The sequence below is a fragment of the Mirounga angustirostris genome, unplaced genomic scaffold (genome assembly GCF_029215605.1).
Source record: "Mirounga angustirostris isolate CCGP_5_RB_7025 unplaced genomic scaffold, mMirAng1.0.hap1 SCAF_7, whole genome shotgun sequence".
NCBI classification, from domain to species: Eukaryota; Metazoa; Chordata; class Mammalia; order Carnivora; family Phocidae; genus Mirounga; species Mirounga angustirostris.
Window position 1 is genome coordinate 1,175,086 of NW_026991715.1, and position 15,245 is coordinate 1,190,330.

A 15,245-nucleotide genomic window follows, 5' to 3' on the forward strand; every position below is an offset into this window, starting at 1 on the left:
AAGGGAGCACATATGAGGTTTGCTGATTGGCTAATGGGGAGGAGTATGGTGCCTGCTCTCTGAGGGACTGCGAGTGAGATGGGGATGACAGCATGGCGGTAGGAAAAAGCCTCAGGGGGCTGTGGGGTGGATGCACAGGGCAGGCTATTATATTATTTTCTTCCTTCTGGTTTTAAGGGAAATTAAAGTAAAATGTCTTTGTCGTCTCTAAAAGCACCAGGGATCCAGGTTCTATGCTCTCTGTGCCTGGTGGTGATGTTGGCCCTGCTCCCACCTGCTTATCTTGAGTGTCTGGACTGAAGCTAGAGACTCAGGTTCATAGTCTGTAAAGGTAACCACAGAAGTCTTATGAAAGAGAAGAGTGCCTAGTGTAGAACCCACCCACTTACCCAGTCACCCATCATCCACTCATTCACCCGTCAGTCCATCCCCCCACCCATCTACCCCTCAACCCAGCCTATGTTTGAGGGGTGGGTGAGGCAGGAATGAGAGGCGAGGCTGATCTGAGGGGATGGTCTCAGGGCATGTGCCCATGAGTGAAGCCCATCTAATACATAGCAAGGCGTCAACTAGAAGCACTAAGAAAAATCCCAATGTATTGAGGCCAAAATCACGCTATCAAGCAGAAGCTGACAATTCGCTGAGGACCATGTTCCTGGATGGAAATGGGATAACCCAGCAGGAGTTCTGGCTTTGCCCCTCACCAGTCATGAATCACCCTGTCACGTCTCTGAGGCCCCGGGAGCTCAGGAGCCCACATATACCTGCTGGACCTTAGACACACAGTTACTCAACTGCCAACATGTGGCAGACTCATATTTTGGCAAGGCCACCCAGTCTGGAAGAATGGTCTGTCTGTTCTCCTGGGAGGGGTCTATAGCACGCTGACCTCTGTTAGCATCTGCATGTACACAGAGCATCAAAGGTCAGGATCCTTTGTCCTGAGCAGGGCATGAGGACTCCACATTTGGGGATGCCCATATTCCTCTATGCAGAGGTAAAACCCCCTCAGACCAGCCCCAGTCCCTCTGGTTGCCTCTTCTGCTCCCACTTCCCCCAGGCCCCCAAGCAGCCTAGCCAGTCTGCAGGTGGGAAGGCCCCCAAGGCCAACCTGGGACTATTAAATGCCCCGGAGAAAGTGCCAGGTTGTGGCCTTGGACAGAGCCCTGGAATTGCTGCCCCTCCCCTGCCGGAGGTAGGTGTGGGTCTGGCCTCTGCCGATGGGCTCTGCTCAGGGTCTCAGCCCGTACCAGGCTGTGCTCTTCAGCCTACCCACTTCTGAGACTGCACCTGGGGCACCGTGCATAACTTCACACGGTTGGGCATCACAGAGTTCCTGTTCTCATGGCACAGTGTGCGGGGCCACTCCGCGCAGAAGGTGAGTTGACCCCATGGAGGACTTAGTGGGTTGCAGTAATAAAGGAACCCTCACACCCAGGGGTGCCTGGGTGGCTCAGTTGGTTGAGTGTCTGACTCTTGGTTTCGGCTCAGGTGGATCTCAGGGTCATGAGATTGGGCACCCGCATTGTGCTCCCCACTCAGCATGGAGTCTGCTTCCCCTCCCCCTCTCTGTCTGTCCCTCCCTCCACCAAATAAGTAAATCTTTAAAAATAATAAAAATAAAGGAAACTCACACCCAGACAGGCACTCACAGATGTCAATGCATTCGGGGCACCCCACAGGGATGTCACCAACTCAACCAGCCCTTGGAGGAATGGGCCCACTGGCAAGGAGGACCGGGCCTTGGATGGGGTCAGGCTAAGTCGATGACCTCAAACAGCCAGCCTGGGCTGGACTCGTGAAATCGTGAATTCACTGACCACCTCGGCTTGCTACTTCTTGAGGCGACAAATCCATGCCGTCAAAGTGACTGTTGGTCTTCCTGGTGAGCCTGACGGTGGGACTGCGTGTGAGGTACACCCAGACCACCCCTCTTCCCAGCGCAGGCAGGTGCAGAGTTGCAATCCTGCTGCAACATAGTGGATGAGGCCTTGCCAAGAGGCTTGAGGACTTTCTCTCTCTCTCTCTGATGAAGAGGATGACTGTGGCCAAACTCTTGAGAATCTTCTGGGGACAGGAGGGTATTCAGAGTCCTGCCTGGGCAGAAGCCCAGTGGACAGGTGCTGGGAGAAGAGGTGAGCAGGGATGGGGCTTCCCCAGGGCAGGAGGCCAAGCTGGGCTGAGTGGGCCACACCAGGATGGACCCCTGTATGCAGCCCTCAAATGCTGACACGTGGGTATGTCAGAAAACAAAAGTCCTGCTCATAGGGAGCTCACACTCTGCAGGAAGTCCAACGTATTAACAGTTGCTCCCAGAGCCAGTCTGGGCTCCCTGTGCAGCCTGGGAGTCTTTCAGAGCTGGGCCTGGAGACAGCAGCTGTAGCCTCCCACCCTCCTAGCCCTCCACCAACTGACCCCTCACCTCCCGTTTCCCTCTGCCTCCAGGCTTTCTGTGCTGAGGGTCCCCACCTGAATGTCCCCTCTTCTCCTTCAACTTCCACCTGGCAGTCCTGGCAGAGAGCCCACGGGAGCCCATTCTGCCCCATCATGCTCATCATGCTCTACTCCAAGGCCCCTCCCACATCCAAGCCCACTCCTCCCCCAGTACCCACTCCCCGCCATGGGAGCCTGACAGCTGCCCTACGACTCTGAGGACAGCACATCCTAATGTCTCTATCAGGACTGTGGTCACAGGTCTGCCCAGGCCAAGACAGCTGACCATGCAAAGAGTAAACATGTGACCAGCCGAGTTGGGATTGACCCTCCAGGGCCTATACCCCCACAATGAGGAGCGTGGGTCCCTAAGGCCTTCATGTGGGATCTACGCTGACTATGAGCTGATGTGGACAGCAAGACTGTGGTCACAGGAGGAGGGAAGCACATTCACATATAAGCACACAGTATGGACACACACGAGCACATAGGAAACCCTACACTCTCAGGTAAGGGTCTCCTCGTCTCTCATGCTCAGCCCCTGCTGGCACATTCCTGGGACGTAGGGGTGTAATGGGACTGGAGCTGAGTCTGCGTGCTGCACCCAGCTCTACTACTCCACTCTGGTCATCTCCCTGACCTGACATCTGAAAGAGGGGGTGACTGGTGCTGCAGAGGCTTGTGCCATGAGGGATGAGGACCACGTGGGGCTTTGGCACCCACATCCACCCAGCAGGGCACCAGCTGCGTCCGGGGGTCCCCCCAACCCCGTTTCCACCCCAAGCCATGTCCAGGCAGTAGGCTGGCAATGTCGACAGGGAGAGAAAGGGGTGACACCAGCCCTCATGCCCATTCACTGGGATAGATTCTTTTGTCCCTAGGGGCCCTGGAAGACTCTGCTCCTGCCCTTTACTTGGCCCTACCTTGGAGTGGACCCCCCAGGTCCTGCACTCTGGGCCCATTTATGGAGAAAGCATCTAGGGTGTGCCAGGCCTGCCTCACCGTGCTGACCAGAGCACATGTAGCCACATCTTACCCTGACTGCTCTCCTCTGAGCCAAAGGGAACCCACAGATTTTGAGCCCCTATCTCATTTTTCAGATGGAGAAACTAAGGTCCAAAGAAGGGCAGAGAAGACTGGGTCCTTCAGTGGCTAGCCAGGAGGACCCAAATCTCAGGCCCCTGCAGAGTCTGCCGTCCTTACCACCTGTGTCAGCCTACCTCAGCATAACCCTGGCCAAGAAGGGTCCACAGCCCCCGGCAGGCTGCTCTGGGGCAGGTGCTGCTCTCTGTCCCCAGTGATGCCAGCAAGTGGGTGTCTTCGTCCCTCCTCAAGAGGGGCCAAGCAAGCAGAGCCAGTGGTAGCCAGACTCCGACCCATGTTGCCAGACCAGCAACTTCCTCTGTACGACATCAGTGTACCCAGCGCACCCTGTGTGTTGAGCTCATTTGTGTCTGAGAAAGTGTGTGTGTGTCCCAACTTCTGTGTAACACAGCAGGTGAGTATCGTGCAACCAGTGCTCTCCGGCAGCGTGTGCCCTGTGGGTGCCCCAAGTCTGCACACCCACGGGAGAACGTAAGGTTGACCCTAGGTCCTATCTCTTTCTCCTTTAAATGGCATATGTTAAGGTCAGTGAACAGACTGGGCTCGGAAACATCTCTACTCCTGAGACGGAGACGGCATGGCCTGCCGCCAGCTCGGGACTGGCCAAAGGTAAGGCATGTCCGCGCAGGGCAGCCCCTCCTGTGTCTGACCTGCAGCTGGAAACAGACACATTCCTCCCGGAGGGAAGCTCTGGCCACTCTTGCAGGGAGTCTGGGGGAGCCCCAGCTGACTCACCACTGACCTTTGACCTCACAGGTTAACCCTTCCTAAACCAGACACTTGCCGCAGCCATGCTGTCTTAGATATGACAGCTGTATCCAAATGGAGCCCATGGTGCAGGCCTGTGTGTCTACGGATGTTTTTGCACAGGTCTTGGTGTCCTTCCTCTTGCTGTGCTGTAAGTGAACACATACACTGTCCGTGCACGTGTGTGGTCAAGATGTCAGCATCCGTGCAAGCCCCTGTCCTGCGCATGCGCTTTTGAGAATGTACCCTGTCGTACGTATCTGTTGCGGGCTTCGGGTGCTTGCCTGAGGACACGGATGTGTACACAAGGATGTACTTCCTCAGAGACGTGTCAGCTGGGCTCACACCTGTGTGGGCTGTCCCTGCATGCCTTTCCGTGCCTGGCATGTGTGGGCCTGCTCTCCCACCCTGACAGTCACCCTGGATGAGCTCAGGAAGACCAGGCTGAGGGAGCAGGCCCAAGGATGCACCTGAGATCCAGAGACACACTGCTTTCCTCTGCAACTCCCAGTCTCACCTCTGGATCCCTCTCCCTGGGGCTGCACATCTGGTGCTCAATAAATGACTGGTGAAGGAATGGATGAAAAGGGGCTCTAAGGGGCACAGTCTGGAGATGGGGGTAGGCAGGCCCTCCAGGATGGGAGGGAGGCTACTGGCAGGAGCGCCAGTCGTGGACTGGGTCGGAGAGCTCCAGAAGAGGCGGTCAAGGCTGGCTGAGCCCGGGTTGGGGGCAGCAGGGTCTGCGGGCCGCCCCCGCGCGCTCCCAGGGGACGTCTTGGGTCGCTGTCTGCACCGCCGGGGCCGCGCTGCCCCGCGGGTTATTTATGACCCCCTCCCCCTCCCTGGTGGCGGCGGCCATGGCGGGGGCTCCTGCCTCGGCCCAGCGGCAGAGGGCCCCCAGCGGGGGGACCGCGAGCAATGAGGGTGCCGCCATGGCTGCGAGGAAGGCAGGGGCGGGGCCTCTGAGGGCCGGAGGAGGGGTTTGGGCAGCCGCTCCCACCGCCGTTTCCCAAGGAAGGTGCCGCCAGGCCTGAACTCCAGGCGGGGGGAGGTTCTAGAGCCAAAATTCTGTCCTTCTGACCTCTGGCTCCAGTCAAAAGCGCAGAGCAGGTGCCAAACCAGGACACAGGTGGACAGGAGGAAGAAAGTGAGCAGATCCTTGTGGCAGGGGTAGAATGCCCAGGAGTAAGGATGCCTGATCCCTGTGGGAAAGTGGCTCTGATCCTGTGGGCAGAGACGTCTACTTCCCATGAAGAGGGGGAAACAGGTAGGGGTGGGGGTAGGGGTGAACTGATCAGCCAAAGCCCTAGAAGGGGGTCTCCTGAAAGTCAGGGTGTGGCCCTTGGAGGAGAAGGGGTCCTGCAGGGAGCTTTGAACCCAGTCATGGTCATTTTAGGAAGCCCCTTGATCCTCCAGAGAGAGGTGGAACCATCTAGTAGCATGGAGGTTAGGCTGGGTGAGCTAGGTTAGTTTAGCCCCCTTACCTTGCCAGCTGGGTTCCACTTCCGAAAGCCAGAGTTGGGGCCTTCTTTGCCCCTCCTTCACCACTGTGGGCCTGTTCAGGATGAAAGAAGTCAGGGGTGAGTCAAGGGTGGTCCTGCAGTAGGGAAGGGAGGCCCCCTCCACAGGCTACGTGGTACCTTCTCAGATCTAGAGATAAACTTCACTAGCCTTCCCTCCCCAAACCTCAGTTTACAGGTCAGGGGTTAGGAGGCCTAAGGGTCAGTGAATAGGTGCAGGCAAACATGAGAAGAACTGAGTGGAGGGGACCATCTCTTGAAAGCAGTGTCAGGGCTGTAGCCAGACAGTTGGCCTCACGCTGAGCCCTGATAACCTCTCCACACTGTGCCATGACCACAGCGTAGCATGATGGCTCCTCTGTGGGCCTTGGCTCTTGGGCAGGAACAGCCTCCTGCATCCATTAGACATGGAGGCAGCACCCCTGAGAGGAAGACGCGGACCACAGAAGGTGAGTGTGCACCTAGGGTCAGGCATGTGCAGGTGTCCAGTTTGCACGGAGGGCAACCGGGCTGAGGGTGGCACACCATAGAGGACCACTCACTTTCACACCCACATTCACACCTGGCCCCTTAAATCCCAGCAGGCAGATGTACAAAGAGTAGAGCAGAAGGGGGATACAGAGGTTTGGGTGCATAGGTTCCCAGACACGTTCCTGGTCTCAGCCCAGACCTTGCTCCCCAAGTCAGTCTTGGGGCTGGCTGGTGCCTCAGTTGCAGATGATCTTGGCAGTGTGCATCAGCAAGGGAGAGCAGAGCAGGAGCCAGGGGTCAGGCTCATGCCCAGCTGGTGCAGGTGCCTGGGAGGAGGTGGGTGAGGGTGGGGTGCTCCCTCACTTCCATCACTCCCTTGCACAAGGTGCTCATGCAAGCACGCCTGTGGTCCAGCTCAACCCCCCAGAGCCTGGTCAGAGAGATGCCCACAAAAATGCCATGCCAAATGCATCTCAGTGGGGGTCTAGGCGCTGGGATGGGATCTGAGGCTACTTTCTAGCTTGTTCAGAATAACACATCAGAGAAAGACAAACCTGTCTCATCAGCTATTAGTAGGATTCTGTTTCTCTTCCTAATGCTTCTACTGCAAGGCCGGCATGCTGGGCTGCTGGCCTGCAGGGAGATGGGAGTTGAACACCAAGGGACAAGCCACCCTCATGCCAGGACTGGGCCAAGGCTGACCTGCTTCCTCAAGGCACCAAAGTGGACATGAGTGTAGAGGGTTCCTCTTCCCCAGACTGGCTCATACTAGGGAACAGAAATGTGCTCAAGTGTGCAATCTCGCACTCATCAGCCCCTCATCCTCCCCACATCTTCCATCCCTCAACCAGACTGCGTCTAGCCCACCTTCCTGCCCCACAGCATGGCTCAGATATTGTTTGTCCTGGAGTCAGAGAGCCTGGATTTAAAACAGCTGTATGACATCAGGAGAGTTACTTGACCTCTCTGTGTCTCACCCTCCTCATCTATAAAATGAGAATAATGAGGAAAACTCATATTGAGACGATCAAGTGAACTAAGGCATGTAAAGTGCAGAGTAGTAAGGCGGCGGTAGTTGACAGCATCCTTTTCGTGTTGTTCACAGAACATGAAACCTCCCCAACACATTTGCAGAGGCCACACACCACAAACCCACAGCCTCACACCGTGCAGATGCAGAGGAGACCACCCACGCCCGACACTGATGCCCACCACCCACCGCCGCTGTGAAAACACTCCTACCCAGAACCGCCAGGCCAGCGGGCCGCTCCTAATCACAGGTCCCTCCTGCGCCAGGAGCCCACTCTCGGTCCTGGGCCCGCCCCCTCCCCAAGTGTAGTCCGGGGCTCCCAGCTGCGCCCCATGACTCCCTCAATGATGGCGCGGTCGGTGCGCGCAGCTTCTCGCTAGCGTACGCTCCTTCGCACACCCTCGCGCACTTGGAAATAGGGCAGGGGCGCAGCCCTGTCCCACCGCCCCCGCCGCCAGCCTTGTGAGCCCAGTCGGCCGTCACGCACCCCCTGCTGGAGCCCGCGCCCGCCCGCCCGCCGAGCCCGGGCCATTTAAATGGGCCAAGTTGTGGCGGCGGTGGCGGCGGGAGTCTCCCAAGTCCCTGCCAGGCGGGCGCGCCCCAGTGTACGCGGGTGCGCAGCCGGGGCGCCGGGGCGGCGAGGTGGGGCTGGGGCCTGGGACCCCCGGGCGGTGCGGGGCGCAGGGCCAGAGACTTCTGGACTCCACTGCCCGGCTGGGCCCTGCGGGCGGACCAGCGAGCGGGGCCGCCCCAGGGGGCGCGGGCGCAGGTGGCCCAGGGTCCTGTGGAGCCCTGGGGCCCCGGGGCTGCGGCGCTCGGCAGGTCGATAGGGGATCGAGAGGAGCTCCCGCAGCACCATGTCTCGGGCAGCCAAGGCCCCGGCAGCCGGCCGAGAAGCGGCCCATGGTGGCCCGGCGGGCGGCGCGGCCGCAGGTGCTTGGGCGCAGTAGCGGGTAGGGCGGGCGCGCGGCCGGGAGACTCCCGGGCCCCCCGCCCTCGAGACCCAACGCCAGCCCAGGTCCGAGCAAGTGGCGCCGGCGGCGGAGAGCCAGGCTACAAGGCCACAGGCCCGTCACGCCAGCGGTCAAGAAGGAGCTCCCAGGCCGCGAAGACCTGGCCCTGGCTCTGGCCACCTTCCATCCGACCCTGGCCGCACTGCCACTGCCGCCTCTCCCAGGCTACCCGACACCGCTGCTGGCCGTGGCCACCCTGCCCCAGGCCGCCTCGCTACCCGCCGCGACCGCTGGCTACGAGGCGCTGTGGGCTCCACCACTCCGCTCCCCGCGCGCCTACCTGAGCCTGCACGAGGCCGCCCCGCACCTCCACCTGCCCCGGGGCCCTCTGGCCCCCGAACGCTTCTCAGCCACTGCGGCCGCGGCCCCAATTTCCAGCCGCTGCTGGACAACGGCGAGCTGGGCATCGAGGTGGAGCGCGGCGCCAATCGCGCGCTGCTCTCCGTGCGCAAACTGGGTGGGGGTAGGGGTGAACTGATCAGCCAAGGCAGCAAGGGTCCGTCCATCCGCCACCGCGGCGAGTGGCTCACACCCAACGAGTTCCAGTTCGTTCGTCAGCGGCCGAGAGACGGCCAAGGACTGGAGGCGCAGCATCCGCCACAAAGGTGCGGCCGCGGTGGGGGTGCAGGCCGCTACGGTCCCTCCCCTCTGCTCCCCGAGGACCCCTGGGTCCGGACCCCCTCATTCTGCCACCTGGGAGACTCCATCTCCGCCCGGAGAGGGCGCTGCGACTCTGGGGCTGCCGCGGGGACACTCCCCCCCCCCACCGCCCCCAGCACGGTCGCCTTGGTGGACCCGAGCAGAGCGCCCTCGGCCTCCACCGCCACCTCAGCTTGAGCCGCGGTGCTCTGGGCTCCCGGCTGCACACGAGCCGGCCCCTCCTCCCACTCGGAAGGTCTTTGCGGGCTTCCTGGGCTGTGTGGCCCAGGGGAAGTTTAGGGGAACTCGGGAGACGGCGGGAGGCTGGCTGGGCGGGACCCAACTTCCCTCCCGGGTCAGGGAGCCACCAGGTTCCAGCGGGAGTAGAGTTGCCCACGGGCGGCCGGGGTGCGGGTGCGAGTTGCTGGAAGGCAAGGGAAGGTGGAGGGGTGTCGTGGGCAGGTGGGGGCCGCGGGGGCGCGCGTCGAGGCGGGGGCGCGCGCGGAGCTGGAACGGCGGCGGGGCTGGGAGCAGCCTGCTCGGAGCATTCAGGAGTCTGGCTCCGAGGGCGCGTTGCGAGGGCGCCGGAGCAGGCAAACGGGGGAAGCGCAGCGAGCGACAGGGGCGGGGGTGGGGGATCCTTAGAAAGTTGGGGACCGCGTCGCGCTGGGCTTTGAGGCTCGCGGCTCTGCTGTGGCCGCCCTCCTCCCGCTGAGGGCTCAGACACAGCCCTGGTCCCGGCGGCGCCGCTCACCGGCGCGCAGGCTCTACCTTAGTGAACCCTGTTCCCAGTTCCCCCGGACCGGCTTGGAGAGAGGGTAGAGAGCGGGAGGAGGGACGCAGGGGGCGGGGAGGAGGCCGCCCTTGGTCAGGGGCCGGCGCTTGCCGGGATCGTGAGTTTCTGAGCCCCGCAGATCCCCGCGGCGTCCGCGAGGGTGTGGTGGGCGGCAGGGCCAGGGAGCGGGTTCAGAAGTTGGATGTTCCTACACGTGCCAGGAGGGGGAACCGGCCTTGCAGCTTACTGCGCCCCGAAAGCGCACCCGTGCGTGCCGGCTCTACCTGTGCCCCAGCCCTGCTCTCTCACCGGTCCTGCCTCGGCTCTCCTCACAGGAAAAGTCTGAGGACGCTTATGTCCAAGGGGATTCTGCAGGTGCACCCTCCGATCTGCGACTGTCCGGGCTGTCGAATATCCTCCCCGGTGGTGAGATGTGGGAGAAAAGTTGGGGCTTTGGGTCTTCCTTCTCCCCTGTGGAGCGTGTGCCTGTTTTCTAGGATGCAGAGTCCTAACCTCAACCCTGCCAGTGTGCAGGAGTGAGCCCCCGCAGGGGCAAATAGGGGAGACTTTGCTTTGGGTGGGAATCCTGGGGCAGCCCTCCGCTCTTTGGATGCAGGACCTGACCATTCCCTATCTTGGAGCTGCTGCTTCTCAGGTCTTGGGGACAGCCTAGGCTGTAAAGGTCTCCTCCCTGGACAGTGCCATCCACCTGGGGCCTGGGACCCTGCCCTGTCACAGGTCTGGGGTGGGGGTGGGGGTGTCACTGTGTCAGCTGGCCTGGCTTGGGAGAGGGGCTGGTCCTAAGGTGACACTTGTTCTGGGATGTGACACTGTTGGCTGGCCTGGATGTACATTCTGGGGTGGTCACAGCTTGGAGGTGAGTAACCTGTGTCTCTGGGATGCCAAAAGCTAGAACCCTGCTGGGCAAGGCCCTGGATGTCCAGGAGAGTCTGAGGATACAACCCAGTTGGGGGCAGAATCTGAGCAGTGTGGGCCTTTGGTGTCAAGATCTGGAGGTGGAGGCTGATGTGGGACCCCCAACCCAGTGTAGACATGTATTGACGCCCTCTTTGGCCTAGGGGAGCAGCAGAGATCGGGGTGCTGGGCCTGCCCCTGAAGCACTGTCTTCCACATCCTATGTCCTCCAGGCAGCCATAGTTGGAGGACTGATCTGAAGAAGAAATTGCATCTTGAGAGGAACCAATTTTGAGCTGCTCGGGGAGAGCCGGTTAGGGCCCTGGCTGCTGGTGGTGGTTGGGATTGTGCTGTTATTGCTGGCGTCTGCAGCCCCCCACACAGGAAGGGGTGAGAGAGGACCCAGGACACCACCTTCAGCTTCTTTACTTTGGACTGGAAGTAGGAAGGAGGAAGGGATGTTTTGGTTTCCTCATGGATCCTGGAGGCGGGGAAGCCACAAACACACCTGTGAATACAGACACCAGATCAGACACACAAGTTGGACAGGGGGACGGGGATACAGCCATGCCTCTCCTGTGTGCCTACCCCACACACCTGTCTGCCATGAGCTCGTGGTCAGAGTATGTGCGCACAGGCAGCCCACCTCTTACCTGCTACTACGGTACCTGCCTGGGGCAAGAAGCTGAGCTCCCGCTCCACTTAAGGCACCTTTTCAAGCAGCTGGTACTGGAGAAGAGTCTTCTGGGCACCCTCAAGGCTAGCCTGGGGTTTCTGTTCGGCTTGGATGGTCCCAGCCTGTCTTAGCCCACCCTTCCAGAGGTCTCTCACACGAGTGTGGGGTTCAGGTGGCCTGAGCCCAGTATCAATTTCCCCGGGACATTGCTTGGATTGGAGAGGGGTGGGGAGGTCTGGCAGGGATGAGGCCACGACCTCGAACTGCCTACCTGTCTGGGGCTCCCGGGTACCTGTCCTGCATGAGGGATGCCTCAGACCTGGGCCTGCCTCTCCTGAACCTGGTCGCTCCCAGGCCCATCCCTGTACCCTTCCCTTAGGAAGGAGCTACACAGACCCCCTTGTCTTTCCAGCCCCCGCTTTCGCCACATAGAGATGGTCTTCCTCCATCCCCCACAGCCAGGCCTGAAGGTACATACACACCTCACAGCCACAGATACCCCAGGGGCACAATGTGGGTGTGCATATTTGGTGCAGGGATCGTGCAGACATGCAAGATGGCTTTCCTGTTCCCCTCCTTGTGTTCTGAGGCGCCAATCGTTGACTAGCAACAGAGGTTTGTCACAGAGTTTTCAAATCTGTGCGCTGCTGAGCAGGGGTGAGTGGCTGAGGTCTTGGGTGTGCGTAGGAGGAAAGTATGCTCCCTGTCCTTGGTCGGGGTCAGGGCTGCCCATCCTGGTCCCTCTTCCTCAGCTCCCCTCCCACAGGAGCACCTCCAAGAGCCACCGCAGGCCAGCATAGCTGGTCTGGCCTCATCCCAAGTGGTGGTATTACTGCCCTCATTTTCCCCTCCTCCTCGCCCTACAGATGAGAAGCAGAGGGAAATGCATTTCCTTTTCTTCTTAAGAGAATAGTTCAATTAAAGCAGAAAGACAGGAGAGGAGGTCCTGGTGCTTGGGCCACAGGCTAGAGAAGGGCAGACCGGAGTGGGACTTCCCAGCAGTGCACACTTCAGACAGGCCAGCGGTTGTTGAAAACACTGCCCTTGGCGCCCAATAGCTGGACCAGACAGGCCCTCGCACCTGCGGCTCAACCACTCTCTGCTCTTGCTGTTAGAGCACAGGGCCAAGGCCGGGATCTCAGAAGGGGCCACAAAGCAGGCCATTTCATCTCTCAGGCCTACCCTCAGACTCCCACCCGGCCCCAGTGCTGTCCAGGGTCTCTCACTGAGTATGTTGCAGAGAGGAATACGGAGGGTGTCCCAAGTGGATTCATAAGGGCAAGTATGGGGGAGACTGTGGCTCGCGGTGGGGGGCCTGGAGAGGGGGGCAGTTGTGGTCCCCAGACCAAGCAAGGGGAGAAGACTAGGGCCCCCTGACCCTGTTGGGGCCACTGACCAAATCTGGAGCTGGGGTGGGCTGGGTCTGAAGGGAAGGTCCCTTATTCTGGAGGGCAGGACGATGGTGGCTGCTTAGCAGTCCTTCAGGTCCAGGATGACACGGGTCCAGGGTGAGGCGAGACCCTCCTCTACACTTTCCTCCTCAAGCTCGTGGGTATGATGGCATTGTCCTTGCAACAGGAAAGAGGATGTCCGAGGGTCCCCAGGTGACTGAAGAGATGAGAGAGAATTAGATAATCCCAAGGTCCCTGCCACCCCCCTGAAACAGCAACCCCTTATTAAATGAGAAAAGGGTTCCTGCCCACCCGAAAATAATCAGTAACTTTTCTTCTTCCACTGGGGCAGCAGGACCTAAGGACACTGTAGGGAGCCTTGGTGTATAGTGACCTTGTATAGTGTGCTCTGAGCACGGACAAGCTCGGTGTGGAGTACCCTCCATGTCTGTGCACAGGACATGCCTTCCTGCTCTGATCTCCCAGCACACAGCACACACATGAGCTCCACATCCTCACAACATGGGTGTAGGGAGGGGAGAAGGAGGTGCTGTGGAAGAAATGGAATCTCTGTTTCTGACCCAGAGGGTAGGCTCACTAGGGGCCCATGGGACACAGGGTCTAGGTTGGTAAGGGCTCCCCATCAAGTGACCTGTGAACCCCGGGCCTGCAGTTTGCAAGGGGTCAGCAGGATCAGGCCCCAGACTCAGGCTCCAAACAACCCTGAACTGGACCCTGCGTGGCACTAGCAGAATAGAAGACAGGACTTGGCAGTGGCTGGGGGTTCATGCAGGAGCTTGTGGGACGGTCCAGCAGACACAAGCACACAGAGGTACCTGCACGTTGAACACGTGGCAGAATGCAGACATGCTGTGTTGTGCACACGTGGTCCCTGGGGCTCCCTGGGGCCGAGAAAGCTGGGGTCTGCCTCCAGGTGGGCACCCCCACACTCCGGCTAGAGTGCAGAGTCTGGACGAGGCAGTGTCACGAGGAGCCTGGCCAGGGCCTACAGCCCTTCACTGCACCCCGCTCCCCGGTAGCAGACCCGGGCCTCATCTTTCTGCTCTTGTCTTCAGCTCCAGCCACTGGGACCCATGTGGACCCTCGGGCCTGTCCTGTGGGCTAGAAGCCCTGTAGCGGGGCCAGGGATGGTGCCTATTTGATCTTAGCAGCTGCTCTGAGGGCTTCCGTCACCTGCACCCTGCCTGAGGCTTGGGCCTGGAGTGCACAGCTCCCAGGACCCTGAGGGTCCTGGCTCAGCCTAACCTTCCTCTCTTCCCTCCCTGCCCAGAACCGGGGGCGGCTGGCAGACAAGAGGACAGTTGCCCTGCCCACTGCACGGGTCCTAAAGAAGGAGCTGACCCCCAGCTTCTCGTCCCGTGATGGTGACAGCGATGGGAGTGGCCCAGCCTGTGGGCGGCAACCAGGCTTGAAACAGGGGGACACCCCACATGTCCCTCTCATGAGGAGAAGGTACTTTTACTGGGGGCCAGGCTCGGGGGAGGCACCCGGGCTCTGGTCGGGACATCAAGACTGGTGTCTCCAGGTAGCTGAAGGCCAGGCCAGGGCGAGGACCCTTTGCCCTGGGGACAGGGCCCAGGTTGAGCTTGTCATGTCTTGGTATCTGCCGAAGCTGGAACAGCCTGAACCCCTGACACCACAAGACCATAGTGAGAAACTACACTGCCCCCACTTGGAGGGAGGGGGTCGACGAGGTTCCATGTGGGGAAGGAAGGAGGCTCTAGGAAGGGCCAGGGGCTCTCGGAGGAGGGCAGTCAGGGAGACCCAGCAAGGGAGGGCCTGATACCAACACGGCCAGGCGGAGAGAAAGGAGCTGAGCAGCCCCCTTCCTGGAGCTGTCCCTGAAACTCTCAGGCTCATTCTCCTTGGCAGGAGGCAGCTTTCCTGGCTACCCACTGTCCCTTCCCGGCTCGGGGCCACTCTTCCTGACTTCCCACCATCTCCTCTCCTGGCAGAGACACCTCCCACTGTCCACTCACCTCTTCATGCCTCCATCTATCTGTCGTCGGTCCATTCATTTGTCTGTCCATCCAGCACATGTTACTCACCCCCAGAGTTTCTAGGCCTTTTCTCTTCCCACCTAGTCTTTCAACGTGTTCCAACATCTCCTGCCCTAAAATAACCCTCCCAAACCCCCAACACCCCCACTTCCCAGCCCTCCTACCCACGCTTGCTAAGGTGACACACCCACACAGGCTTCCAACCACCATCCCTCAGCCTGAGGGTCTTTCTGGGAACACGGCTATGAGTGAGGGGACAGGCAGAGGGCAGAGCTGTTTCCTTACTTGACCTCTCGTTTTGGCATCCCTCCTACCTACAAGTGCGGTGGTTGCTTTCAGGAGGCAGACTGGTAGCAGCTGGGACCCAGGAAGCTGCACCCACCTGGGCTGACTCTGGACCATCGGTGCCGGCAGCGGCCATGGGGCTTGCTCCCTGACCTGTTCCAGCCTGGCTGGAGCAGCTCTAGCAACTAGGAATTTGGTTCAGTTGCATGGCTGATCGCAGAAGAG

General features: G+C 60.1%; 1 long non-coding RNA gene across 1 annotated transcript; it reads right to left on the reverse strand.

The window, feature by feature from the left end:
* Positions 1-244: 244 nt before the first annotated feature.
* Positions 245-12,824, reverse strand: LOC135365230 (uncharacterized). Its single transcript, XR_010412867.1, has 3 exons — positions 12,720-12,824; positions 5,769-5,839; positions 245-323 (listed from the first exon to the last, which is right to left on the reverse strand). It is a non-coding gene; the product is annotated as an uncharacterized LOC135365230 (long non-coding RNA).
* Positions 12,825-15,245: the final 2,421 nt, after the last annotated feature.